The sequence below is a fragment of the Bos javanicus genome, chromosome 25 (assembly GCF_032452875.1).
Source record: "Bos javanicus breed banteng chromosome 25, ARS-OSU_banteng_1.0, whole genome shotgun sequence".
In the NCBI taxonomy this organism is placed as follows: Eukaryota; Metazoa; Chordata; class Mammalia; order Artiodactyla; family Bovidae; genus Bos; species Bos javanicus.
In genome coordinates, this window is record NC_083892.1 from 40528135 (window position 1) to 40554732 (window position 26598).

General features: G+C 53.7%; 1 protein-coding gene across 6 annotated transcripts in view; it reads left to right on the top strand.

Moving 5' to 3' along the window:
- Positions 1-26598, top strand: part of CARD11 (caspase recruitment domain family member 11) — a 107218-nt gene that overhangs the window by 31076 nt on the left and 49544 nt on the right. Inside the window, exons 1-2 of one of the 6 annotated variants that reach the window (XM_061402299.1) lie at positions 17840-17953; positions 18916-20131. The exons of 3 other annotated variants lie outside the window; for them this stretch is intronic. The gene's annotated coding sequence lies outside the window, so the exon portion shown is untranslated. Of the gene's footprint in view, positions 1-17839; positions 17954-17976; positions 20132-26598 lie in introns of those variants that run through there. 2 more of the 6 variants (XM_061402297.1, XM_061402295.1) reach the window with 2 other exon arrangements.

The window sequence follows — 26598 nt, forward strand, 5'->3', positions numbered from 1 at the left end:
GCACCTGGGGAAGCGCACGCAATCTGCTTCAGCGCGCTCGGCCTCCAGGTGACTGGGCGGGGGCTCAGCACCGGGCGGGGCTCCGTCAGCACCCGGTGGCTGTTCATGGGGCATGGGCCAGGCGCAGGGACCCAGGCTGAGGAGACTGACGTGGTCCCCGGTGTCAGCAGCAGTCACGCCCTGTGCGCACGCCAGCCCGTACCCTGTGAGGGCCCTCCTCCTCCGTGGAAGCGGGCAGCCCTCCTGTGCCCACTGCCAGCCCTGACGCCCAAGGCCACCACCGTCCCCCACCTCCCAGGGTGTCCCCTCGCCTGCACTCTTGCCTCCCAGAGTCTGTTCTCCATCCGAGCCTCTTCTGTCTGTTTCACTGCAAACCACATCCTGTCACTCTCAGACCCAAAACCCTCCTGCAGCATCTCTGGGGTCCTTCCCAAGACCCTCAGGACCCCCACAAGCTGGCCCTGCCACTCTCTGTGATGTCACATCACGCTTCCTCTCCCTGTGGTCCCAACACTCCAGCCCCACTCACGCACTCACAGGTCTTCCTCTCTGCCATCCAGCATGGGGGGCCGCCCCCCACCCCCCCAGTGAGGCGCCAGGCACGTGAATATACTCATGCAAACAAACCAAGATGTGCTGGACGCGTGAATAGTCTCCGGGCTTCAAAGTCTTAGGATGAAAAAGAAAAACGATGCAGGAGATCTCATCAGCATTTTTTTTTTACACTAATCAGATGTCCAGAAGATCATATTTTGGATATATTAGGCGAAATGTTTGACAATATATTATTAACATTAATTTCACGTATTTCTTTAGACTTTCCTTGTAACATGGCTGATAGAAAACTCAGGGGACGTCTATGGCCCGCAGTCCCAGCCGGCGTCCTCCTATCAGGGGTCTCTGTCCTGGTCCTCTGCAGGGCTGTTTATTCCACGTCTTTGCGCCAGGATCCCTGCTCCCCTGATGCTCCGCTTACTTGGCTCCTCATCATCTGGGTCTTGAATTAAGACTGACGCAGGCCCCCCTGACCTCCTCTAAGAGCCTGCCCCTCTGGGCAGCTCTCTCAGCACCTACCTGGTTCTTCCTGGTGCTAATCACGCGGTGCAGCTGGTGCCGTTTATTGTCTGCTCCCCACGCACGCTGTGTGCCAAGCTCTGTGCTCAGGCTTTCAGGTGTGTTCACTGGCTAAAGCCTCTCCACTGCCCTAAGAGAAAGAAGTTTCCCATTTTACAGTTGGGAAAACAGAGGGATTCCCAACCCAAAGGCCTGGCTTCAGAGCCTGCTATTCTGACCCAGCGAGGGCAGGGACCTCGCTTGCCTTGAGTGCCCATCTGGCACATGTTGGTGCCAAATAAGTATTTGTTGACTATCCAGTTGTTCATTGACAGATGGAGGGACAAGCGAAATGTGGTCCATTCACACGAGGGACTACTACTCAGCCAAAACAAGGATGCAGAGCTGATGCGTGCTGCAACGGGGAGGGATTTTGAAAACATCACACCAAATAGAGGAAGCCACTATTGAAGCCACACTGCAGGCCACATATTGCTGGGTTGCCCTGATGTGAAATGTCCACAGAAGGAATCCACAGAGACAAAAAGCAAGTCAGTAGTTGCCAGGGGCTGGGGGAGAGAGGGGATGGGGAGTGACTGCTGATGGGTGTGGGGTTTCCTTTGGGGGTGATGTGGAAGATCTGGAATTAGGTGATAATGGTATGGACCTAACAGAAGCAGAAGATATTAAGAAGAGGTGGCAAGAACACACAGAAGAACTGTACAAAAAAGAGCTTTACGACCCAGATAACCATGATGGTGTGATCACTGACCTAGAGCCAGACATCCTGGAATGTGAAGTCAAGTGGGCCTTAGAAAGCATCACTATGAACAAAGCTAGTGGAGGTGATGGAATACCAGTTGAGCTCTTTCAAATCCTGAAAGATGATGCTGTGAAAGTGCTGCACTCAATATGCCAGCAAATTTGGAAAGCTCAGCAGTGGCCACAGGACTGGAAAAGGTCAGTTTTCATTCCAATCCCAAAGAAAGGCAATGCCAAAGAATGCTCAAACTACCACACAATTGCACTCATCTCACACGCTAATAAAGTAATGCTCAAAATTCTCCAAGCCAGGCTTCAGCAATACGTGAACCGTGAACTTCCTGATGTTCAAGCTGATTTTAGAAAAGGCAGAGGAACCAGAGATCAAATTGCCAACATCTGCTAGATCATTGAAAAAGCAAGAGAGTTCCAGAAAAACATCTATTTCTGCTTTATTGACTATGCTAAAGCCTTTGACTGTGTGGGTCACAATAAACTGGAAAATTCTGAAAGAGATGGGAATACCAGACCACCTGACCTGCCTCTTGAGAAATCTGTATGCAAGTCAGAAAGCAACAGTTAGAACTGGACATGGAACAACAGACTGGTTCCAAATAGGAAAAGGAGTACGTCAAGGGTGTATATTGTCACCCTGCTTATTTAACTTCTATGCAGAGTACATCATGAGAAACACTGGACTGGAAGAAACACAAGCTGGAATCAAGATTGCCGGGAGAAATATCAATAACCTCAGATATACAGATGACACCACCCTTATGGCAGAAAGTGAAGAGGAACTAAAAAGCCTCTTGATGAAGGTGAAAGAGGAGAGTGAAAAAGTTGGCTTAAAGCTCAACATTCAGAAAACGAAGATCATGGCATCCGGTCCCATCACTTCATGGGAAATAGATGGGGAAACAGTGGAAACAGTGTCAGACTTTATTTTGGGGGGCTCCAAAATCACTGCAGATGGTGAATGCAGCCATGAAATTAAAAGACACTTACTCCTTGGAAGGAAAGTTATGACCAACCTAGATAGCATATTGAAAAGCAGAGATATTACTTTGCCAACAAAGGTCCGTCTGGTCAAGGCTATGGTTTTTCCTGTGGTCATGTATGAATGTGAGAGTTGGACTGTGAAGAAAGCTGAGCACCAAAGAATTGATGCTTTTGAATGTGGTGTTGGAGAAGACTCTTGAGAGCCCCTTGGACTGCAAGGAGATCCAACCAGTCCATTCTGAAGGAGATCAGCCCTGGGATTTCTTTGGAAGGAATGATGCTAAAGCTGAAACTCCAGTACTTTGGTCACCTCATGCGAAGAGTTGACTCATTGGAAAAGACTCTGATGCTGGGAGGGATTGGGGGCAGGAGGAGAAAGGGACGACAGAGGATAAGATGGCTGGATGGCATCACTGACTGAATGGACGTGAGTCTGAGTGAACTCCGGGAGTTGGTGATGGACAGGGAGGCCTGGCGTGCTGCAATTCATGGGGTCACAAAGAGTCAGACACGACTGAGCAACTGAACTGAACTGAACTGATGGTCATACAGTCTCCTGAATATGTGGAAACGCACTGAATTGTACACTTGAAATGGTGACTTTTATGGTGTAAGGGGACGACAGAGGATGAGATGATTGGATGGCATCACTGACTCGATAGACATAAGTTTGAGCAAACTCCAGGAGTTGGTGATGGACAGGGAAGCCTGGTGTGCTGCAGTCCACGGGGTCGCAGAGTCAGACACGACTGAGTGACTGAACTCAGCTGATGATGTATGAATGAGAGCTCAATTAATATAAACAAATAGATTTTATGTTAGTAAATGAATCCTCACGGAGCAAATGGGAAAAGCCGGGATTCACCACCTTTCTCGCAGGGCCATCCAGGAATCTGTTTGCAGATGCAGAGTTGCACCTGAGTCACTTATTCATCCTGCATCTCTCCTGCATCTGCAAATATGCTGGGCACTTTGCCAGGCATCACGTTGCTGCTTCGAGTGAGACAGGCAGGGTTCCTGACCTTTGGGCTCCTTCAGGGAAGTCAGGGGGTTCTGTGGGTGCTTACAAGGCAATGGGAGGAGTGGGACCCGGGGCTGAGGCTTCTTACCCTGGAGCCCAGGCCAACACCACCCACCCCAGCAAATTTACATCGTTATTTTCTCTAATGGAAATCTGCCATTTCCTTCAATGATGAATTCAGGGGACAAGCCATCGCACTATCAGAGACAAGACTTTTAACCTTGTCACCAACAGAAATCACAATTACTGGACTGGCCAAAAAGTTCACTCGGGTATTTCCATCACACGTTATCGATAACTCAAATGAACTTTTTGGCCGAACCGATATTTTCATATCCCTTTATGGTTTTTGCAGATGCCTCAGAATATCGTTGGCCTATCCCTATCTCAAACTCAGGGCATCAATAAGAAGGCACACATGCTAGAAAATCACAGTTTTTAAAACATTTGATAATTCTGTTTCACTATCGCTTGTAATTCTCTGTATGTTATTTCATGTGTTTAAAAACATTATTCTGGAAGTGGCTCCAGATACCATATGGATTCCAGACAGTTATGAGCCTCAGCCCCTGGGGGACCGGCTCCTTGTTCAGGAAGGGTCCCTGTGGTTCCTGTAACGGAGGGAGGAGGCAGGCCTAAAAGGCAGCGGAACGGCAGCTGAAGGCCGAGGTGGCCGCACCACTGACCAGAGGGGTGACGCTCACTTTCCAAAAGTGGCCCCAGGGCAGAGCGAGCCCAAAAGGACCTGAGCTGCAGTGTGCTGCCAAAGGACAGGATGGCCGGAGGGTTCTGGGGTCCTCAGACAAAGCACAGCTCCTTCAGCAGGAAATGATAGTTTTAGCCCGCCTTAACTGGTCGAGTTTGGCCTTTGTTGCTTGAAAAACGCTTTGAGGCCGTGTAGACGGAGATATGGCAACCCACTCCAGTGTTCTTGCCTGGAGAATCCCAGGGACAGGGAAACCTGGTGGGCTGCCGTCTATGGGGTCACACAGAGTCGGACACGACTGAAGCGACTTAGCAGCAGTAGCAGCAGCAGACGGAGATATCTCCGAGGAGCTTCCTGAAATACCCCCAGTGAGGGTTGGGGAGCCCTTGATACCTCACTCCAGTGTAAGAGGGGAGTCTCCGTGTCAGGATGGCGCTGAAAGGAACGCACATTTCTGTTGCAGAAACAGTCAGAGGCAGGCACGTTACGGATGGCGCGTCGGCCGCTAACTGTTGGTGTCTTGGTTTCATTGGCCTGTGTCATAACCCTAATGTTACTTAAATGTAGTTTGGTGGTATTTTTTATTCCGGTTTCCCCCTCTTCTCCCCACAGCTGCTAACACTTCCTGCCTCTGCTCCCCGCTGTCCCCTTGTCGCCCTTTATCCATTACTGTCAGCGCCCTGCCGGGATGTCCTTGGAGAGGATTCTTAATGGAGCTGTCCTGGTTAAAGAAATTCAATGTGATTGAACTGCAGCGAAGAATCAAAATCCAAATATCTGAAAGGGATGAATAATAACTAGGTATTAAAGCATATTGGTTATTTATTACTGGCAGAAGGCAGGAAAACATTAGCATGTAAAAAGCTGTAAATTAATCACGGCTGGGGATAGGAAACCTGAAAAGTCACCTCTATCTTTGTTAACTCTGTTTTGTTATTCTTGATGTGTTCCCGCGTCCCCACGCCTGCCCTTCCGTGATAGATTTTCATCCCAGCTGGCTAGCTGCAGGCACAAAGCGGGGAGATTAAACCCCCCCAAAAAATGGTTAATCTCATGTCACCCTGTGGTTAAAAGAGGGCGGCCCGGGGAATGTGCGCCCGTGGGCTGATCTAGATTGAGACCCTGGCCACGCCACTCGCTAACTGTGACCTCAGACGAGCCACCTGACCTCTCCAGAGGTCTCCAGTCTCTCCGGTGCAGATGACCAACGCCTCCCTCGTAGCGCTGTCATGGGGATTCAGTCAGACACCGCCTTCACGCGTTTACGGCCGTGGCTGATGGTGGCTGCTGGCGGCAGAGGGACAAGGCCCTTGCCACTCAAATCGCTGTCAGTGGTCTGCAGCGTGAAAAATGCAGATTCCCAAGGCACACCTCTGGCCCCTGCTTTAGGCTCTGCCTTCGATAAGATTCCCCAGGCGAGACAGTTAGACATTAACGCTTGAGGAGCCCTGACACGGTGTTCTGATACGTATTAACACAAGGGAGCTTTTAGTGAACTGCAGAAAAAGATGTTCCGTTTTATGATGAAACCGAGAAAAAGACTGTTTATGTTCAAAGAGTGTGTTGACTGTTTGAGCTGGAAGGTACGTTGGAAGGCTTTGAATCCTGCTGTCTTTGGCACTGAGGACTCTGAGGTCTGGAGAAGTGAAGCGTCTGCCCGAGGCCACAGAGTTGGTGTTCTGGTTAAGTGTTGCTGCGTAAAAACCACTCCAAAACAGACTAGCTTTAAACCACTCGCTCACGAGTCTGCATGTTGGGCTGAGCGTAGCTGGATGCTAAGCTCATGGGTCTGTTCCATGTGCCATCAGCTTGGAGGACCAGGATAGCTCACTCCATGGCCATGGGCGGGGATCTGAGTGTGACGCCTGGGACCCTCCCTTCCTGGGCGTGAGGGCCTCTCCCGGCTGCTTCCACCCTCACAGCATGGTGACTGGCTGGTCATAGTACCCCAGGTGGCACTAGTGGGAAAGAACCCACTGGCAGCCCACTCTAGTACTCTTGCCTGGAAAATACCACGGACGTAGGAGCCTTCAGTTCAGTTCAGTCGCTCAGTCGTGCCCAACTCTTTGCAACCCCATGGACTGCAGCATGCCAGGCCTCCCTGTCCATCACCAACTCCCGGAGTTTACTCAAACTCATCTCCATTGAGTCAGTGATGCCATCCAACCATCTCATCCTGTTGTCCCCTTCTCCTTCCTGCCTTCAATCTTTCCCAGCATCAGGGTTTTTTCAAATGAGTCAGCTCTTCGCATCAGGTGACCAACGTATTGGAGTTTCAGCTTCAACATCAGTCCTTCCAATGAACACTCAGGACTGATTTCCTTTAGGATGGACTGGTTGGATCTCCTTGCAGTCCAAGGGATTCTCAAGAGTCTTCTCCAACACCACAGTTCAAAAGCATCAATTCTTCTGCACTCAGCTTTCTTTATAGTCCAACTCTCATATCCACACATGACTACTGGAAAAACCATAGCTTTGACTAGATGGACCTTTGTCAGCAAAGTAATGTCTCTGTTTTTTAATATGCTGTCTAGATTGGTCATAGTTTTTCTTCCAAGAAGCAAGCATCTTTTAATTTCATGGCTGCAGTCAGCATCTGCAGTGATTTTGGAGCCCAAAAATAAAGTCTCTCACTGTTTCCATTGTTTCCCCAGATGCCATGATCTTAGTTTCCTGAATGTTGAGTTTTAAGCCAACTTTTTCACTCTCCTCTTTCACTTTCCTCAGGAGGCTCTTTAGTTCCTCTTCACTTTCTGCCATAAGGGTGGTGTCACCTGCGTATCAGAAGTTATTGATATTTCTCCCGGCAATCCTGATTCCAGCTTGTGCTTCATCCAGCCCAGCATTTCACATGATGTACTCTGCATATAAGTTAAATAAGCAGGGTGACAATATACAGCCTTGATGTACTCCTTTCCTGATTTGGAAAATTCTAGTATTCTTGCCTAGAGTACTAGAAAATTCCACAGACAGAGGAGCCTAGTAGGCTACAATCCATGGGATCGCAGTCAGACAGGACTGAGCGATTTCACTTCACAATGAGTGCAGGAGACATAAGAGATGAGGGTTCAATCCCCGGGTCAGGAAGATCCCCTGGAGGAAGAAATGGCAACCCACTCCGTGTTCTTGCTGAAGAATCTCATGGACAGAGGAGCCTGGCAGGCTACAGTCCATAGGGTTGCAGAGTTGGATACTACTGAAGCGAGTTATCACACACACGCACATTATAAATTGCACAATAGAATAGTGTGAGCTTTGCTTTAAGCCACTAAAGCAAATTTTATAAGTATTTACACTTTTCTCTTTCTCCTCTCCTCCTAGGACTCTAATCACATTAGCCACTTATTTTTTGAAGGCTTTCCCTCCTGTTTGCCTGTATTTTTTTTTTAATTTTTAATGGGAGGAAAATTGCTTTACAGTGTTATGTTGGTTTCTGCTATACAACAACATGAATCAGTCATAATTATGTATGTACAATATATAATATATCAGAATATATGTAACATAGTACAGTATATTACCCCCTCCCTCTTGAGCCCCGCTCCACCCACCACCCCACCCCTCTAGGTGTTCGCAGAGCGCCGGCTGGGCTCCTGTGTTCTGCAGCGTTCCTCACGGGGTGGTGTGTATGCGCCAAAGCTGCCCTCTCGGTTCTTCCCTCTCCTTCCCCCGCTGTGTCCACAAGTCCTTCTTCTGTGAAACACTCATTATTTTTTTAAAGAAACTGCAAATGGAAGAAATTTTATCTTAACTCACACGTTTGCCATGTTGCACTCTTCAGTCCTTCATGCAGATCCTAGTTTCTGTCTGGCATCATATTTCTTCAGTCTGAAAAATGTCATTTAACATTCCTTACACTGCAGGTCTGCTGGTGATGGAGTTTTTTCAGCTTCTGATTTCTCAAAGAGAGAGGCTTTGTGTCATCTTACTTTTGAAAGATATCCCTGGGCCAAGAATTCCAAGTCGCCCTTTTGTTTCACGGCTTTAAAGGTCTGGTTCCCTGTCTTCTTTGCATTGTTTTTTGAGTGACCATTATTTTTATCACATTCATTTTATGTAGTGTATTCTTTTTTTTTTTTTTTTGCTGAATGCTTTTAAGATTTCTTTTAATATTTGATTTTCACCAGTTTAATATATACTTATGTATGTTTTCATGTTTATTTTGCTTAGAGTTCGTGGAATTTCTTAGATCTGTGGGTTGATATTTTTATTAAATTTGGGGGAAGGGAATTAAAGTCATTTTTCTTCCACATTTTCTCTTTCTCCTCTCCTTCTAGGACTCTAATCACATGAATGTTAGACCACTTTCCACAATCCACTGATTTTCTGTTCAGCCTTTTCTACCTTTTTTCATCTCCATGTCTTAGCTGTCTAGTTTCTATTGCCCTTCCTTCAAGTTCACTGAATTTTTTTTTTCTGTAGTGTCCAAATGGTTGTTAGGCCCATGTATTGAATTTGTAATTTGTACATTCTAAATTTTAAGTCTAGGATTTTCATTTGGTTATTTCTTGTTTTGTATCTTTTCCCTTCTCCTGCTCATATTTCCTTTAAGTCTTTGGCATACTTATAATAGCTCTTTCAAAAGGTTTGTATGCAAATTCCAACATTTCTGTAATTTCTGGGTCTGTTTCTATTGACTGGTTTTTCTCCTTGTCGGCGTATGCACGTATGTAGTAAACATTTTTTTATTGAGTTCTGGTCACTGTGGATGCCAAGTTTCTGGATTTTGTTGTTTATAAGTTGTGATGAGTGTTTATCTGGCAGATAGTTAATTTATGTGCGAATAGGTTTGATTCTTTTGAACTGTACTTTTTAACACTTACTTTTATTTGGAGGGTGATTGCTTTACGATGGTGTATTGGTTTCTGCTGTACAGCCATGCGAATCAGCAACAGGTGTACACGCCCCGCCCAGTCCCACCGCCAGACCTCCTTCGCACGCCCCGCCCAGCCCCGCCCAGCCCCGCCCCTCTGGGTTGCTGCCGCGCTGGCTTCCGCCTCACGTCTTCTTATGGCAAATCCCCCTGGCTCTCTGTTTATACACGGTAGTGTGTGTTTCTTCGTTCGTTGCGTGTAGACTGGTCCTCATTCTGGAGTTGGGGTAGCCCTGCTCGTCAGGTGTGACTGTCCTGGTCTCTGAACTTGCAGGGGGCGCGGTGAGGTCCCCCGGTCTGGCTGATGGGAGCCCCAGCGTTCAAGCCCCAGCCTTGTGTCACCTGAATCGCTCGGTTCACAGCCCCGTAATGCTTGTTCCCGGCTCCGCTCGCGGCCTCCCGCGTGTGCCTCGCGGTGTAGTCCTGAGCCGACTCGTTCTCTCGGGCTTCCCTCCCCTTGGTGCCCTTCCTCCCAGACTGCAAACCCCGGCAGCCCTGTACCTGTCTGTCACCTCAGTTTGGGCTCCACCTCTCTGCCCCGTGGTATGTAAAGTGCTTCCAGACCAAAAGCCAGCGATCATGAGGCTTGTTGTTCAGTCGCTCAGTCGTGTCCGACTCTTTGCGACCCCATGGACTACAGCACACCAGACTACTCTACGCTCCGCTATCTCCCAGAGCTTGCTTAAACTCATATCCATTGAGTCGGTGATGTCATCCAACCATCTCATCCTCTGTCGTCCCCTTCTTCTCCCGCCTTCAATCCTGCTCAGCATCAGGGTCTTTTCCAATGAGTCAGCTCTTCCCATCAGGTGGCCAAAGTATTGGTGCTTCAGCTTCAACATCAGTCCTTCCAAGGAATATTCAGGGTTGATTTCCTTTAGGATTGACTGGTTTGATCTCCTTGCAGTCCAAGGGATTCTCAAGAGTCTTCTGCAACACCAGAGTTCGAAAGCATCCATTCTTCGGCACTCAGTCAGCTGAGGCTTACCCGGGTCAGTTTGCCTTCCGCAGGGTTATACTGAGCCTCCTGATGTTCAATGTCCACAAACAGTTGTTTCAAACACGTTCTCCATTTTATAGTTACTCAGTATTTTCACTGTTTTTCATACCATATTACTTTCCACAAACCTCACAACTGATCTGAATTCACCAGGCCAGATAAGAGGCTATCGTGAAAGACTGGCAATGAAGGATCCGTTGTTGTAATTAGGATACATTGGGCATTCCGTCCCCAAATAAGACTTCGCATACACCCTGAATTCTCGTTGTATGAAATATTAGATTTTTATAGGAAATAATTGTGGGGCTTAATTTTTACTTTGCAGAAGCCTTCATTTTATAAAAAAGGCCTAGCTGCAAGTAAGCAGTGTTCTTCCTTAGCCTATTTAAGAGATTGGAAGATGACCGTTGTAAGCAGAGCTAGGTGATGGTCAGCAGAGCCCCCGAGCCTCGAGTCCTGGCAGTGGCTTCCAGGTGGAGCCGTCAGTCAGAAGCAGAGTCAATGCACAGGGAAGTGTCGGCGTGTCCGGGCACCCGGGACGCAGTAGCCAGGTGAGGGCACTGAGGGCTGTCGTATGAAGACCTGATCCAACTTGGGACTCGGTTGCCCCAAAGGATCTTGTGTGTCTGGAGCCAAAAACGCCAGGCAGGGTAAGAGCCAGAGAGTCCAGCGTGTGTCTAGAAGGTTCTAGGAGTTTAGATGGGGCGGACAGGTAGATCAACAACCAGTGTCTCGCGAAGAACTAGAGCCGTACTTCTCCGTGTGTGGAGAGCCTGTTCAAATGCAAGCTCTGCCTGAGGAGGTCCAAGGTGAGGCCTGAAATGCTGCAGGTCCAACCAGCTCCAGATGGTGCTGAGGCTGAGGGCCACAGACAATCCTCCGGCTGGTGAGGACCTTGTGAGCCAGAGCAGCTCCTTCTGGGGAGTCAGCTGTTACTTGTGGCCCAGGGGAGACCTCAGTGCTAGACTAGTAGATGGAGAGAAGAGGATCTGACTTACATAAACATTGCTCACCTGTACCATTTCACCCTGACGCTTCCTGTACCTGTTGAGGCTGGCAGTTATACCTGAGGGACGCCAGAAATCCCAGCCATGACCCCAGGAGAACTCCCCGAAGAGCCAGAAGGAGACACACTTGCCCTTCCTTCTTGTCCAGGAGCCCAAAGGCCAGCAGGATGGCAATAATCTTTAATTTGAAAAAAACAAGGAAGGGCTTTCCTGGTGGCTCAGTGGTAAAGAATCCCGTCTGCCGATGCAGGAGAGTGGGCTCGATCCCAGATCCGGGAAGATTCCACGTGTTGCGTGGTAACTGAACGCCTGAACTACAACTACTGAGCCTGTCCTCTGGAGCCCAGTGTTACAAGCGTTAGTCACTCAGTCGTGTCCGACTCTTTGCAACCCCATGGACTGTAGCCTGCCAGGCTCCTCTGTCCGTGGGATTCTCCAGGCAAGAATACTCGAGTGGGTTGCCATTTCCTTCTCCAGGGGATCTTTCCGACCCAGGAATCAAACCCAGGTCTTCTGCACTGCAGGCGGATTCTTTATAGTGTGAGCCCAGGAGCTGGAATTACTAAAGCTGGTGCATCTGAGAGCCTGTGCTCCCAAGAAGAGAAGCCCCCACACCCCAAACTAGCGTGTAGTCCCCACTCTCTGCAACTGGAGGAAAAGCCCTCGCAGCAACAAAGACCCAGCACAGCCAGAAATAAATAGTTGTGTGTTTTTTTTTTAAGTTAGCAAGAAAGCAGCCCTCAGACTCTCTTACCGTCTGCCATAAACGTTTTTCTTGAGTATGATCGCGTGTGCCTGGAGCACAGACTGTCTGAAGCTGGATGCTGCGGGCTCCGTCAGGACAGAATGTGGCCTTTTCTCACGTCTAATGGGACCTCGTGTTTGGGGAGTCTGTGCGCCTGCTCCCCTGTGTACACGTGGGGTGTGTGCATAGCAGGGGGGCTCTCCTCATGTAGGAGTCACATGTCACACCATCCACACACGCTTGGATTTAGACACGGATGCAGAGCACACGTAAGGCGGTGTTGGCTCTATTTCACCAGTGACCATGTGGTCTGGGTTTTGTTTCCCCGTCAAGTTTTGGAAATTAGCAATCACATTTTAACCTTGGCTTCTTAGATAACGCGTGGAATGGTCCATTTCTGATTAATAGGACTTAAGACGTCAGTAAGTTCTGGACTTTGGGTTTAACTACTAACCTCATGCATGGAGGGTGATGAAGAAAGCTCCCGTTAACTGAGCATCTGCTCTGCTCCAGGCAGGCTCTTTAGAGATGTGTTCAGTCATCACTAAAGCTCTGCCAGCTGTGGGCATTACGATTCCTATTTTATAGATGAAGCTGTTTATAGATTATTTATGGGTTCCTATTTATAGAGGAACTGAGATGGGGTAGTTGGAGAAACGGGGTGGGTGTTGGGTCTGACGTGTTTTGTGAAACGTGGTTCCCACAAAGGCACTCACCCACCAATGTCCAGAGTCGAGGAGAGGAACTGGGCTCCCAGGCTCTAGTGGTGTCTCCTTCTGCTTCTGGACAGAGGCCCCATTTCTTCCCAGCCCCTTCCCTCTGCCGGGAGACAGAACCAGGGCTCTGACAGGGCCAGCATGCCCGGGAACTTCTCGCAACCCAAGCAGGGGCATCCCAGCCAGAGCTGCGTCCAGGCCTCTGCCTGAGAGAGCGCGTGGCTCCCGTCCCGGCCTTTCCAGGCCCAGGTGTCCGCTCTGCTCCAACCCTGCGGGGACGAGGGAGGAAGCAAGAGGGAGCAGGAGCCGGTTCTGTTGTCCACGGGCTGCTCTCTTCCCCTCTCTGCTTCCATGGCGACTTCATTAGCAGCAAACTGCTAATTGAACTTCGTATTTATGATCAGAAAATAAAATCATTGGACCTTTTTGAAGCAGAATTTTATGAGTCTTGACTCTGACAACTGAGTCAGCAGTGAAGGGCCTGTGCTGTTGAGAGTTGTGGTTTCAAGGCAGAGATAAATAAGCAGACAGCGCGAGGAGGAGGCCCACCCCAAGTCCTTGGGCGGAACCGGACCTCGGCGGGTCGGCCAGCGGGACAGGCGGGCCCTGGGCCGGGGTTCCTGTACCGAAGCCACCAGTCCCCCCCTCACCCGGCCGTGGGCTGTTTTGTCTCTCAGGTCACTGAGCGCCCGTGGGGCTGTTCCCATCGCAGAACCATTGGTTTTTGCTCCGTCTCCTCCTCGCTGTACTGGAACAGTCCTCCCCACGGGCTCAGACGCGCGCCTCCCGGGGCGTGTGCAAAGGACGCTCTCGACACCACTTCCTCTTGTGTGATGCTGCTCCACCTAGGGCTCTCGGAGCTCCCTTTCCCCCTTGGCCTCGAGCAGCCCCTCCTCCCGGGAGGATTCAGCTCCTCGGCTCCTGGGATGTTGGCTTCATCCCCCTCGTGGACCCTTGACAAGGCCCGTGGGGATCTCTTCACCCAGCCGTGGGGAAAAAAAACAAACTTCTGCTATCCGTGTTTGGTCTCTCCGACAGGGCGTGTTTCAGAATTCAGAAGGGACTTGAGGGCTTCCCACCCTGGAACGTGGGCAGACGCCCTCTGCCCTGAAACGCCCCCATGAACGGACAGCTTCAGGCAGCATCGTCCTTGCTGCTTGTCACCTGAAACTGGAAGCATCCGCTTCTCTGAGGGGAGGGGAGGGCGGGGGGTGATGAGAGGTCAGTGTGCGGGGGCAGAAGACCATGGTCAGCCCCTGCTCTCCCCTACCCCTGTGGGGGGTCCTGGGCCCAGCGTTCAGCACCTTCTCCTGCAACAGAGCCTCTTCTGCAACACGGAGGGCCGCGGGCCCTGGTCTCTGGGATGCCTGCTGTGAAGGGCGGGAGGAAACTCAGAGGAGGGCCCAGCAGGGTCCGGGCCGGGCGGGGATGCTGTAATTCAGTAGTGCCTCAGCTCACCACGGCCCCTGTGCTCCCTCGACGGTGCGTGGCCGCGCCCATGGCTGAAATGGCACCCAGGCCCCCTGCCAGCCCCAAAACCCCATTACGGTGTGCTCTGACCGTGAAGATTGCATCTTCACGCTGTACTTCCCTGCCATCGATTGGTTCGGGGAGTCGTCCCTCCGCTGACAGCGTCGTGGCAATGCTCACGGCACAGCAGGTGACGAGGGGGCCCCCCAACCCCGCGGGAGGCACACGGAGCCCCCTGACCCCGCGAGGAACCAAACCGCCAGCACGGTCCAGCGCTTCTCAGAGCTGCGGGCTGAACCCATGGAGGGAGGTATGGCCTTCGGGTGAGACGGGGGTTAGACAGGGTCCTGGGTGGGGGCCTCCTGATGGGCTTAGTGATCTTGGAGGAAGAAGAGACAGCAAAGCCCCCAGCCCCCACGAGCTTACACTGAGGAGCCGTGAGGACAGAGCGAGAGGGCGATGCCTGTGAACCAGGGGAGGCACTCACCACTCACCAGACACTCAGCCACCAGCACCCTGATCGCAGCATCCAGCATCCAGAGCTGGGGGGATCGACGCTGGTTGAGCGCCTTCGGCACTCAGCCTCTAAGCGGACCGAGACCCCACGTGACCTCAGGCAAAGCCTGAGGGTTCTCTGAGCCTCGGTCTCCTGGAAGAACAGCATCAGGACGGCCAGGAGGCGGTGCGGGGAAGGGGGCTTCCCTCCGCCTGCTCCTGCAGGAGGGCCAGGAACGGGGGGAATAAGCAGCCAGCGTCTCCAAGAGAGCCTCCTTAGGAGGCTTTAAGGCGGTACCCTGCCCAGACGGGGGAGGGCCCACTTCCTCCTCCTCAGTTCAAGCAGCAGTTAGGCCATCAGCGCCTGGAACGTGCGTGGACGCCCGCAGACCACACGGCTCCCAGGCCCCGGCGCCCACCGGCCAGCCTCCCAGCGTGCAAGCGTCTCCACGCCCGCGTGCTCCCCAGTGAGCTCAGCACTGACACTGTCCCCACGGACAGAGGAGACACCCAGGACTCAGGAAAGAGGCCGGAAGGCCCCCGTCTGCCCTGCAGACTCACCCCCACTGCTGTGCCCATAGGCTGACCCCGAGAAGCCCGTCCATGGCTCCCTGACCTTTGGCCTCTCCCGTCTGACCAGTGGGAGAACACAGGGAGGGCAAAGGTCAGGTGATTCATCGTCTGGCCCCTCCCTGGGGGCCGACTTGGGGTTTGCAGAACCCACTACCCCCACACACCCGCCCCTTCAGGCCTGCGGGAACTGCGGTGGTGCAGCCCAGGAGACTGCCCTCTTCCCAGTCTGCTACTGACCTCCACAGCTTTGCAGATTATCTGTTAACCACACTCCGCCCAGACCCAGCTTTGCCACATCTGTGTCCTGCCGGCCCCTGACCTGCCCAGGGTCACCCAGCTGGTCAGTGGTGGCCACAGCATCCTGCCTGTAGCCACTGTGGGAGTCCTGTCTGGAGGTGCCTAGCAGGGAGGAGATACGTGAGGTGAGGGCAATCAGGGAGAGCTTCCTGTAGGAGGAGGCATTGGTGAGGGAGGGCCTTGAGGTCGGATAGGAGTTTGGGAGACATGATTCGAGATGCTTCTGGGTGTGTTTGTGTCCTGAAGCTGCCATAACAGATTCCCACAGTAGGGATGGCCTCAGACGAAAGAAACGATGTTCTCAATCGTAGAGGCCAGGAGTGTGAAATCAAGGCAGGGCCGTGCTCCCTCCAGGGAGGACCCTTCCTTCCTTGGAGTTTCTGGCGGCTCCAGGTGTTCCGTGGCTCGTGGCCTCCTCGCTCTGTCTCTGCATCCCACCGTCACGTGGCCGTCTTCCCTCTGTGTCTCTGTTTGCGTCATTGGGTTTAAAGCCCCCCTAATCCACGCTGACCTCGTCTTCATTTAGCTACATCTGCCAAGACCCTGTTTCCTAAAAGGTCACATTTTGAGCTTCCAGGCAGACATGGCTTTGGGGTCACTGTTCAGCCCAGTCCACCTGGGAGACAGAAGAATGAATGGCCCGGGTGGAGGGAGACCGGGAGGGGTGTGAGGTGGGAGGAGTGGGCTGTGCAGAGCGAGACGATGGGGTCTTTACTCAGCCAGTCGCGAGTAAATCTAAGGGCCGGCGCTGGCGGGGGCGGGGGCAGGGTGACAGGGCCACTTTGGGAGACGGAGTGGGGTCTCCTTGCAGAGTTCAGCGTGCACCCGCCCGGTGACCTGCAGTCTTTACTCAAAAGACGTGACAACATACACCCTCATGGAGGTTCCTACAGGAATGCCCCTAGGGCCAAACTGGGCCACGACCCAAATGTCCGCCAGCAGGTGAATGCATAAACCATGGCCCACACGTCAGTGGACAAGGAGGGACAAGCCAGACCCTGGAGAGCCGGCCAGGCTGCTGTACTTTGCTGAGGTCCAGAGAAAAGGCAAGACTGTGAGCACGGCCGAGCTAGCCTCTGGGGTGGGGGTGGGGAGGAGCACGGGAAGGGCCGTGAGCGCCCTTGCTCGGGTGGCCGCTGGGCCCTGCGTCTCGGTCGGGCTCTCGGCGACCGGGTGCTTTGTTTTCAGACCGTTCATTTAAGACGCACGCAGCTGACTGGTCATCCTGCAGTTGTGTAGACAAGGAAAGGGAGCAGAAAGGCTGGGAAAGAGAGGAATTGGGCTGAGCTGGAGGTCTGGGCTCTGTGTGGCGTGGGGCCAAGGAGCCTGGCGTGAGAAGCTCCTGTCTGGTGGCCGGGGGACCTAGAGGGCCTCCTGGCTTCCAGGAAAGTGGCGGGCCGGCCTTTCGTATCCTCCTAGGCCAGCAGGCCAGGCCGTCACGTGTCACCTCCGTCTCGCTCACAGTCTCCCTAAGAGTCTGCTGACCCATCCACTTTTAGGGCCTCCCGGGGGGTTGGGTGGTCCCCAGCCCACTGCAGCCCTCAGGGGGCAGTCCAGCGGGACTGGGCAGAGAGAGGTGGGCACCATGGTCAGAGGAGCTGAGTCAGCGTCCAAGGAGGATGTTGGGAGGAGAAGAAAGCGTAGTGGGGCGCTTGGCTCTGGGCAGCCCCGCATGGGGCCCCCGGAAGCATCGTCCATCCGGGAAGGAAGGTTCTGGGCCCCACGCTTCCCATCAGCCAGCCTCCCGCCTCCACGCAGCTGACAGTCAGGACCGTGGCCTCCTGGGTGAGGTCCGTACAGCTGCAGGGGCCCCAGGAAGGATGGGCTGAGCTGCTGCCCCTTCCCCTCCCCTCCTGTCCCCCATCCCCGCCGCCCCCCCATGGCAGACACAGCCCTCTTGCTCCGCAGTGCCCTGCCCACCCCAGGAGCCTCAGTCTCCTCCTCTCCCAGCCTCCCCCTCTGCGGAAAGTCACCCACAGCCGCTGCTCAGAACAAAAATAAAAAGGGAAGTGTGGCAGCCCCCCAGCCCCCACCTCTGCCCCTGCTAAAAATAGAGGCAGCCTCTGAGGGGTTGTTGAGTGCGGGCTTCCGGGGGGGGGCAGGGTGCAGTGCTCTCTGCAGCCTCAGCATTTCCTGGGGGCCTGGCAGTCACTGCGCTAGAGGAGAGGGAATTGGAGAGGACCACGGAGAGACACCCCCGCCGGCCACACCTGGGGCTGAGCTGGTTTGCAAACCCGTGAGTATATTTCCAACCGGCCGGTCCTCTTACTCCGATGGGTGTGCGCCCAGCTCATGAGCCCACATCCTCGGTCAGGGAGCATCCTTTGGAGCAGGCAGGGGCCACTATGGAGCCCCTAACCCCCTCACCAATCCGTCTGAACCGTGAGCTTGCACGGCTTCATCTTAATTTCCTAAACAATATAGGAGACTCGACAACAGGTGCCGGGCTGCTGTTTTAGGCTGTAGCTTTGATTGCACAGAGCGTGGACTAGAGCCCAGGGAAGGCTTTGAATAAATGCCTGATGATCAATTGGGACCAGAACGCTCTCATTTTTACGTGCTGGTGTTCGTTTTTTTTTTTTTTTAAACCTCTTCTTCCGAGGGAGCACCGTGCGGAGGGCCAAGGCATGGGGCTGGGTGCCTGGCGTGTGCTCCTATTGAAGGAGGGAGATGCCTGCAGCCCAGCTGGTGGAGAGGAAATGTGCAAACATCTGTCCCCAGAAGCTGGGGCCTCGCCTTTATCTGCGGCTCACAGCCCCACCGCCTTGCCCTCCCTGGGGTTCCCGCCCTCCCCGGGGAGCACCTTTCAATCAGTTCCTCTGAGGTGTGTGAAGATTCCGTGTGCAGAGAAGCCAGCCTGTTGCTAAACGTTGGCCAACCGCTCACCGGGGTCCAGCGCCTGCCCGCAAGCAAAATGGAATGAGAGAGGGAGACTGCAGAGCTGAGCTGGTGGGAGACCTTTGATCCAGAATCTGGGGAGGAAGGGCGTGATGTGCGGTGAATGGCGTCCCAGGGAAGCCGGGGGACTGGGCCCCTGGGGGGTGTCGCCCTCACGGAACTTCCCGGATGTATCTCAGAAGGTTCCCCATTTCCTCACGCAGAGCTTCAGGAATCCGCTGAGTCCTGGGGGAGTGGAAGAAAGCTTTGCAGCAGCCCCTGGGGGTCTTTGGCTTATTAGAGATTGGAATCTACTTTTAGGGGTCCCACTGGTTTGAGGGAGTCAGCTGGATCGTGGAGGTGTCCTTTCAAATGCGAAAGAAGGATGTGTCCGCCACACAGCAGATTACGTCCTGAGATGCAGAAATGTCACCGCCTGTCGGATGAAGCCCAGCCGGCTTGCAAGGCTGGGCTCGTTCAGCGATCACAGAGGCAGCCGTGCTCTGCTGATGGGACTCGTCCCTGGGGATTTCCTTGGTGGCCCAGTGGTTAAGAATCCACTTGCCAGTGCTGGGAACACAAGTTCAGTCCCCGGTCCAGGAAGTTTCACGTGCTGCAGGGCAGCCAAGCCCACGAGCCACAGCTGCTGAAGCCCACGCACCCTAGGAGCCCATGCCCTCCAGCAGGGGAAGCCTCCGCAGTGAGAAGCCCGAATGCAACTGCAGAGTAGCCCCCGCTAGCTGCAACTAGACAAAGCCCATGCACAGCAACGAAAACCCAGCCAACACCCGGCCAAAAATAAATAGTGATTCGTGTGCATGCATGCTAAGTCGCTTCAGTCGTGTCCGACTCTTTGCGACCTTTTGGACTGTAGCCCGCAAAGCTCTTCTGTCCATGGGATTCTCTAGGCAAGAATGCTGGAATGGGTTGCTGTGCCCTCTTCCAGGGACCTTCTCAACCCAGGGATCGAACCCATGTCTTACATTTCCTGCATTGGCAGGCAGGTTCTTTACCACTAGTGCTGCCTGGGAAGCCCCAGCGAATAAATTAATTTAAAACAAAAACTTGTCTCTCAAGTCCATACCCATGTACAGTGTCTGGGTGCAGATTTGATGGCTGCCTTAATTATTGTTGACTATGTCATGTGGCACAGGCAAAGAAAAAATCTTTCTGGTTTGCACCTGATTCACAAGCTTTCACTTACATGGTGAGAAGCTGGAGATGATCTCTGAACGTCAAGATTCCCGAATTCCCATCACTGTTCCTTTCAAACACTTGGTCAAGTTATTTCTAGCATGACTGTGTGGGAAGGATGAAACGTCAGAAAAAAAAAAACACAGGCTCATATTTGCCGGTACCTGGTGGCAGAGAAAGTGAAAAAGAAACGCCCTCCAGCCTCCAGCCCTGCCAAATTCAATCAGAGACACCTTGACATGGCAGTCCCTTGAGAGGCGGGCTTCAGCTGCTGGGGAGGAAAGTCCGCGTGTTTGGAGGTGTTTTGCGACCTTGTCTTCCCGACTCCCCTGACGTGGAAAATGTGAGTCTTCGGCGTTTGTATGTTTCGAGCTGGCGGGTGGCTTTAAAACAGGTGAGCCGGATTACAGGAAATCACTCAGGTCCGGGTGCCAGGTGCCCACGGTCTCGGGAGGTTTCAGAGCAGGCGTGTGATGACCGGGAGGCCGGGTCGGGAGCCAGGCATGCATCCCGGCCAGGCCGGCGTGCCCCCCAGCCCTCCCCGCGGCCCGGCGCCCCTGCCACCCACTCTCCTCCCTTGACGGCCGTCTTGCTTCGTTTCTCTGTCCTGTTCTCACCCCGCACCTGCGGCTACTAAATAAAGCTCCGAGTTCCTGTTCCCTTTTCTCTGTCCCCATCTCTTCTTCATACCCTCACCCGCCTCCCTCTGCCTCTCTCTCCGTTTCCTGGACACAGAGGTTCTCATCGTCTGCTCCTCCGATCCCCAGGCTTCCAGAGCCTGAGGGCTGAAACGCCAGGGGAGCAGAGCACGTGGCTGTCTGACACCCCTGCCCACCCGGGTGTCCCCCCACCCCCGCCTCAGCTCCCTTATCTCTTCATCAGAATCGGTGATGCCTTCGGCAGGGCTGTTAATGGGTTCCGGTTAATCTTGGTTGTCAACCTGGTACCTCACGTGTGCTCGAGAAACTGTCGCTGTTTTCGTTGATTTGCTTTGATTCGAGGTGACGTGGGCATCACGAAGCCCACCGTTTTAATGTGACCAGTCCTGCAGCGTCTGGCCGCTGCCACTTCTTCTAGTTCCAACCGTTCTCGTCACTCCCGGGTAAAGCCCTGTGCCCATCAGCGGCCACCCCCTCCTGCCCCCGCCCCAGCCCCTGGCCGCCGCCAACCTGCTTTCTGTCTGTGTGCACCGCCGCTGTTCAGCACTCTGTACCGACTGCCTAACAGCGTGTGGCCTTTGGAGTGTGGTTTCTTTGCTCAGTTCGATGTGTTCGACGTTTTTGTCCGTGTTGTGGCATGGATCGGTCCTTTGTTTCTTTTTACAGCTGAATAGTATTCCATTGTGTGTATAAGATGTCTTCCTTTGAAGGGTCACTGGTGGTGGGGGTTTGAGGCTGCCAGGACTGGAGAAGGAAGTGGGAGACACGGGAATGTGGCACGTGGCCCTGCCCACTCCCAGGGCAGTTCTGTCCCATGGCCGTGACAACTCCGTGCCACCCTTTGAGGGCCAGGTGGGAGAAGTCTGCCGTTTGACTCTGCTCCTGATGTTCTAGCAATCAATGACAGCCAGCCTCGATGATCCAAAGGAAAAGGAAGCTGGAATAACAGAAAGCTAATTGAAATGAGGCGGCAGGGAGGTGGGAGGCAGGGAGCGGGGCCCCGTTCCATGAGAGAGCTGTTTATTTGGGGGTTCATTCGGAGTCGAGAGACCCTTTCTAAGCATCTCTCCCTCTCGAGAGCCTGATGCTTAATGGAACACACAAGCCTATTTCACTCCCAACATGGTGGATGTTCCATGAACGCATTGTAACTAACTTACTCAACGCCATCTCTTTGGCAGAACATCTCGGGATAGAAAACCTGGTTTGAATTTCACTTCCCTCATATGGAAGTGCCCTTGTTATAATAATGGTGGCAACGCGCACACTATATTCTTCTAAAAATGTGTCCGGTAAATAGGGTTGCTGCCACGAGACCCAGGGAGGAAGGGGAACTTGGACAGATCCAGCAGCGGGAGCCACCCCAAGCTCGGTCGTTGGTCCCAGGATTGGGAGGTGGTGGTGGTTGCAGTTCTTGGCTTAACTCAGTCCTGTTCAGACGCTCTGAAGAGTGAGGCGCGTCTCTTGTTTTTCCTGCACAGTTAAAAACTAAAACTCGCTCCTGTGTCCTGTGGTTTTCCAGAGCTGGTACCTTGATAATTCCGTTCTTGGAGTGGGTCTGGAGTTGACTAAATTACGTACTGATCCACCACACGGGACTCACGGAGGACAGAGTCCCCCGCTCTGCGCCCGACAGCGGTCTCTTCTTAGACCTGCCTGCTCCACCCTCGCTGTTCGCTGTGGGTTTTGTTACTGAGTCATTCTGCGCCCTCCTGGGATCTGGATGCCACCTCCGACCCCCTGGGTGTCTCCGCTGCGGCTCAGCATTTGTCACGCAGCTGGCCCAGCAACGTGCCTTCTGAGGGTCAGCCGGGGGGAGGTCTCCGCAAACCTCCTGTTACCTGCCACGCTGAGAATGTGACATGTTGGGCTGACACCCCCCCCCCCCCGCTGCCAAATGCCGGCCCGTGGTGGGTTGTCCATTCTCAAAGTGTTAGGATTCCAGCAATGGAACCCCAGCGCCCCAGTGGCTGACTTGGGCTCTGCTTTTGTTTGTTCTTAGTGTTTATTTATTGAGAGTGGCAGGGCCTGCGAACGCTTAGCTGTGGCATGTGGGATCTGGTTCCCTGACCAGGGATCGAACCCGGGCGGCCTGCATTGGGAGCGTGGAGTCTTAGCCACTGGACCACCAGGGGAGTCCCCGCCCCACTGACTAGAGTGGGGTGTCCTTGAAAATGCAGCGTGTCCTTCAGACTCCGGGAGGGCCCCAGGGAAGCAGCCCGTTGCAAAAAAGCGGGGGTTGCCGTCACGCTGATGCGAGGAGCTGGGGAGAGTGGAGGCCGCTGAAGGGTTCTCAGGGCAGGATGGGGGACCTGTGGCTTTTCTGCATTTTCATGGTTTGTGACAAGACGGCTCTGCCCCCAGAGTCAGAAGCTGGAGGGAGGTATATTCTAGACTTCCAGTCCACGACTGATTGGGACTAGAAGATGGATTGGCGCTTAGATCTGAACTGCAGGCCCAGCGAAACCCGTGTGAGCCCGTCAGGCGGCTGTCATGTGCGAAGCTCCCCACCCCCGCGAGGGAAAGGTCTTTTCCACTGGAAGGAGGAAAGGATAAGCAGAGAGCCAGCGCGTATCCATCAGAAATCGACCACTCGATTAATATTAAACGCCTATTTGTGAAAGATCCTTGCTAGCCCTCGGGGGGCACACAGGAAAAGCAGGAGATGGCCCTGCCCAGAGGGCTGTAAGCGACGTGGCACGCAGGAGCTCACACCACCGGGCATGAGCAAGCAAATCAGAAACCCAGATGGCAGGGCTGAGGACAGGTCTTTAAAGTTTCCTCTAAAATCTGTCTGGTGTGGAGGTCATTATTCAGGACGCCAGGGTAGAGGTGGCTCTCCACCTGGAGTCTGCTGAAGACTTCTGAAGGTGTGGACTAGTGAGATTAAGTGCCTCGTATGTGGGACTTCCCTGGCAGTCCAGTGGTTAAGACTGCTCTTCAGATGCAGGGGGTGCAGGTTCCATGCCTGATCCGGGAGCTAAGATCCCGCGTGCTGCCCAGTGAAGCTGAAGATAATAATAATAATAATGCCTTCCATGTGCATTGCAGCAACCCTAAGACGTAGCTGCTGTGTCCAATTTTGTTGTTGTTTAGTCACTCAGTCATGTCTGACTCTTTTGTGACCCCAAGGACTGTAGCCCCCCAGGCTCCTGTCCATGGGATTTCCCAGGCAAGAGTACTGGAGTGGGTTGCCGTTTCCTTCTCCAGGGGATCGTCCTGACCCAGGGATGGAACCTGCATCTCCTGCATCGGCAGGCGGGTTCTTTACACTGAGTCACCCGGGAAGCCCTGTGTCCAGCTTTACAGAACAGTAAATGGGGCTCAGAGACGTTAAGCAATGTGCCTGAGGCCACACAGTGGAAAATGGCAGAATCCAGGACGATATCCTCTCCTCTGGAATAGCAGTCTCCAAGCTTTCTGGCAGGGACCGGATTTGTGGAAGACAGTTTTCCCATAGACCCGGGAGGGGAGGGTGGTTCAAGTACATTTCACTTATTGTGTGTTTTTTTCTTTGTTGTTATTACATCAGCTCCACCTCAGTTCATCAGGCATTATTAGACCCTGGAGCTGGGGACCCGGCTTTGGAACATAGGGAAGCAGAAGTTGCTGGTGTTGTCTCTTGGGGCTAGGATTACTTGGCTTGACTCTCCTTTTGTTCGACTCGAGTAAAATTCCTGCAAGCCTTCGCCCCACAGCCTCTATCTTTGGGAGGAGGAGGTCCGTGACACTTTCTACCCTCAAGCACGATGTATTTTAAGCTCTGGAGAGCAGGAGCCACCTCTTTGTGGGGGCCCTGCCCATGGAACCCCAGCCCCCCAGCTTCCTGAGCCCAAAGTGGAAGGAGTCACTCTCTCCCAGCCCTCAACCCTCCTCCCACTTTGCTTTCCTCTGCTGCCCGGAAATCTGCCCAGGGGACTGAGGTCTGAGAAAGTACAGTTCTGACCTCAAGCCTCGCACACCTCGGGGTGTTCATGAGGTCTACATGAAAGCCTGGCCTGCTGCTTCCTGCACCAGCATTTTCGACCAGCCCTGGAGGCCTCTCTAGAAACAGCTGCTGGGAGCCCAGTGCAGCTGGGGAAAACCAGAGCCTCGAGCCTCCCGCCGGCCTCCCTGCCGCAGCCGGGCCGTCCTCCCTGATTTCAGCGGTGGGTGCTCTCCCTGGGTGATGATGGGGGATTTAAGAGAGCTGGAGGCAAAAACACCCCACCACCACTCCCGACACCACCGCCCTACGCCCGTATAGGAAAACCTGACGTGTGCGTTTTTCTGGATACTAACCTGGTTGATTGAAGCCTTTGGCAGGCTTATTTTCAAACACATGGAAACGTGTTTAGGGGTGTTACTGCCTTTACCTGTCCCCCATGACATTTCAAGAAATAGCCGGCCCCACAACCAGAAATGCATTTTAAATTGATCGCCGCATCGATCCTAAGTAGGTGTTCAGGGTGTCTGATAAAACGCAGCAGGAGAGACCCGCGCTCGCTCTGCGTGCAGCCCGCCCACCGAGGCCTCAGAGGATGCGGCTCTGGGCCCTGGAGATAGCTCGGTCTGAGCAGCTCGGCGACCTGCAGCCCCCCGGCCCGTGCCTGGCTGGCGTGCCTTCTCAGCTGAAGCTCGGCTCTGTGACGAGGGCCGGCCAGCTGCGGTCCAGGCCCCTCCTCCTCCTCCTCCTCCTCCTTCAGCAGCCTCTGCTCCCACCTTTCTGTCACCCCTCCTTCCGACGAATCTGCAAGGTTTTCTTACCTTCGTTCCTTCAAGTTTCTGTCTCCGCCTCCTTTGCTGTGCTCTGAACCTCCCTAAATGTGTCGCTCGTGTCTGATCCTCACTTGTCCTTGTCTCCTTTCTCCTGAACCTTCTCAGAGTCTCTTTTCTTGGTCTTCCGTCGTCCCAGGCTCTTAATGCTGTTGAATCCACTAGATGGATGGATGGGTGACTGGCTGGCTGAGTGACTAGGGCTCCGCAGGTCGACGCTGACGTATTCTCATTACCAAACTCTGCAGACCTTACCCCGCTCCCCGCCGCAGGTGTCCAGAGGCCTCGGGCCCCGCCTGGCCCCCTCTTGTCACCTTGTCCCGGGCTCCCGTGGGATTCCCGTGCAGCCAGGCGAGGCGAGCAGAAGAGAAAGGGGAAGATTCACGTCTGCACGTGGCTCCCACAGAATCTTCCGATTCTCATTCTTGCCTGCTCTCCGAGTGGGGCTCTGGCTTGACGATGCTGGTGACCTTTCCTGCGAAAGGCAAGGACCTAGTGTTTTTGCTTAGAAGGTTCTCGGGGCCTCTGGGCTCATTGCGCACTCATCCGCCCGCCCGGGAGACTCGCGGCAGCAGGCCTCTGCGGGTCAGAGCTTGCGTTGAGGACTGGGCCTGCCCCGGGTCCGGTTCTGTCCCTTCCAGAAGGCCTCCCCGAAACCCTAGGCCGGACAGGAGCTCGTGGTTCCCCCCCCTCTCTTGTGCTAGAATTTAGCTTAGATGACGCTCGGGGTCTCACAGAGGGCTCCAGAATTGGAACCAGCCTGTAGTTTCCATGACTTGACAGCCCCCCATGGCCGAGGCGGGCTTGCTGACCAGGCCCGGAAGGCGCCCGCAGGAGGGAACACTGTTCCGTCACCGTCGGGGCCGCCCCTGAGCAAGACCGCGCCTCCCGGGAGTGAGAGAGGGGACCGACCGCATGCTGCCGTTAGGGTTTGGCAGAGGGGTGTCCCGCTGCGGCTCACGGAGACCCTCAGAGCTCTCACTGTGCCGTGTGTGCAAAGCTCTGGAATCCAGACAGGGCGAATGCTCATAAAGAGCCAATGTGATGAATTGATACACATTTCAGAACAATTTAAATCTGTCATCCCTAATTGCGCTTTTCACAAAAGCTTCTCTGCAGCGGTGGGAGAAAAATGAGAGCGGGCGGGCGGCGAGGGCAGAGCGTACCCACTGGTCATGCAGGAGGCGTGCGCCCTTCCCAAGTGCTCTGCCCTGCTGGCTGCCAGTCAGACGCCACTGCAGAAGTCTGGGTGTGAGGCGGGGCCTGCGGGGCGGAGGCCGTGCTTGCCGCGTCCCCCCACCACCCCCAAATCCTGGCTACCCACAGATGCTCCCCACTGTCCCCAAAGCTGTCAAGCTGAGACCTTCTCGTTCTGTAGAGGCCGTGAGCCCCTTGC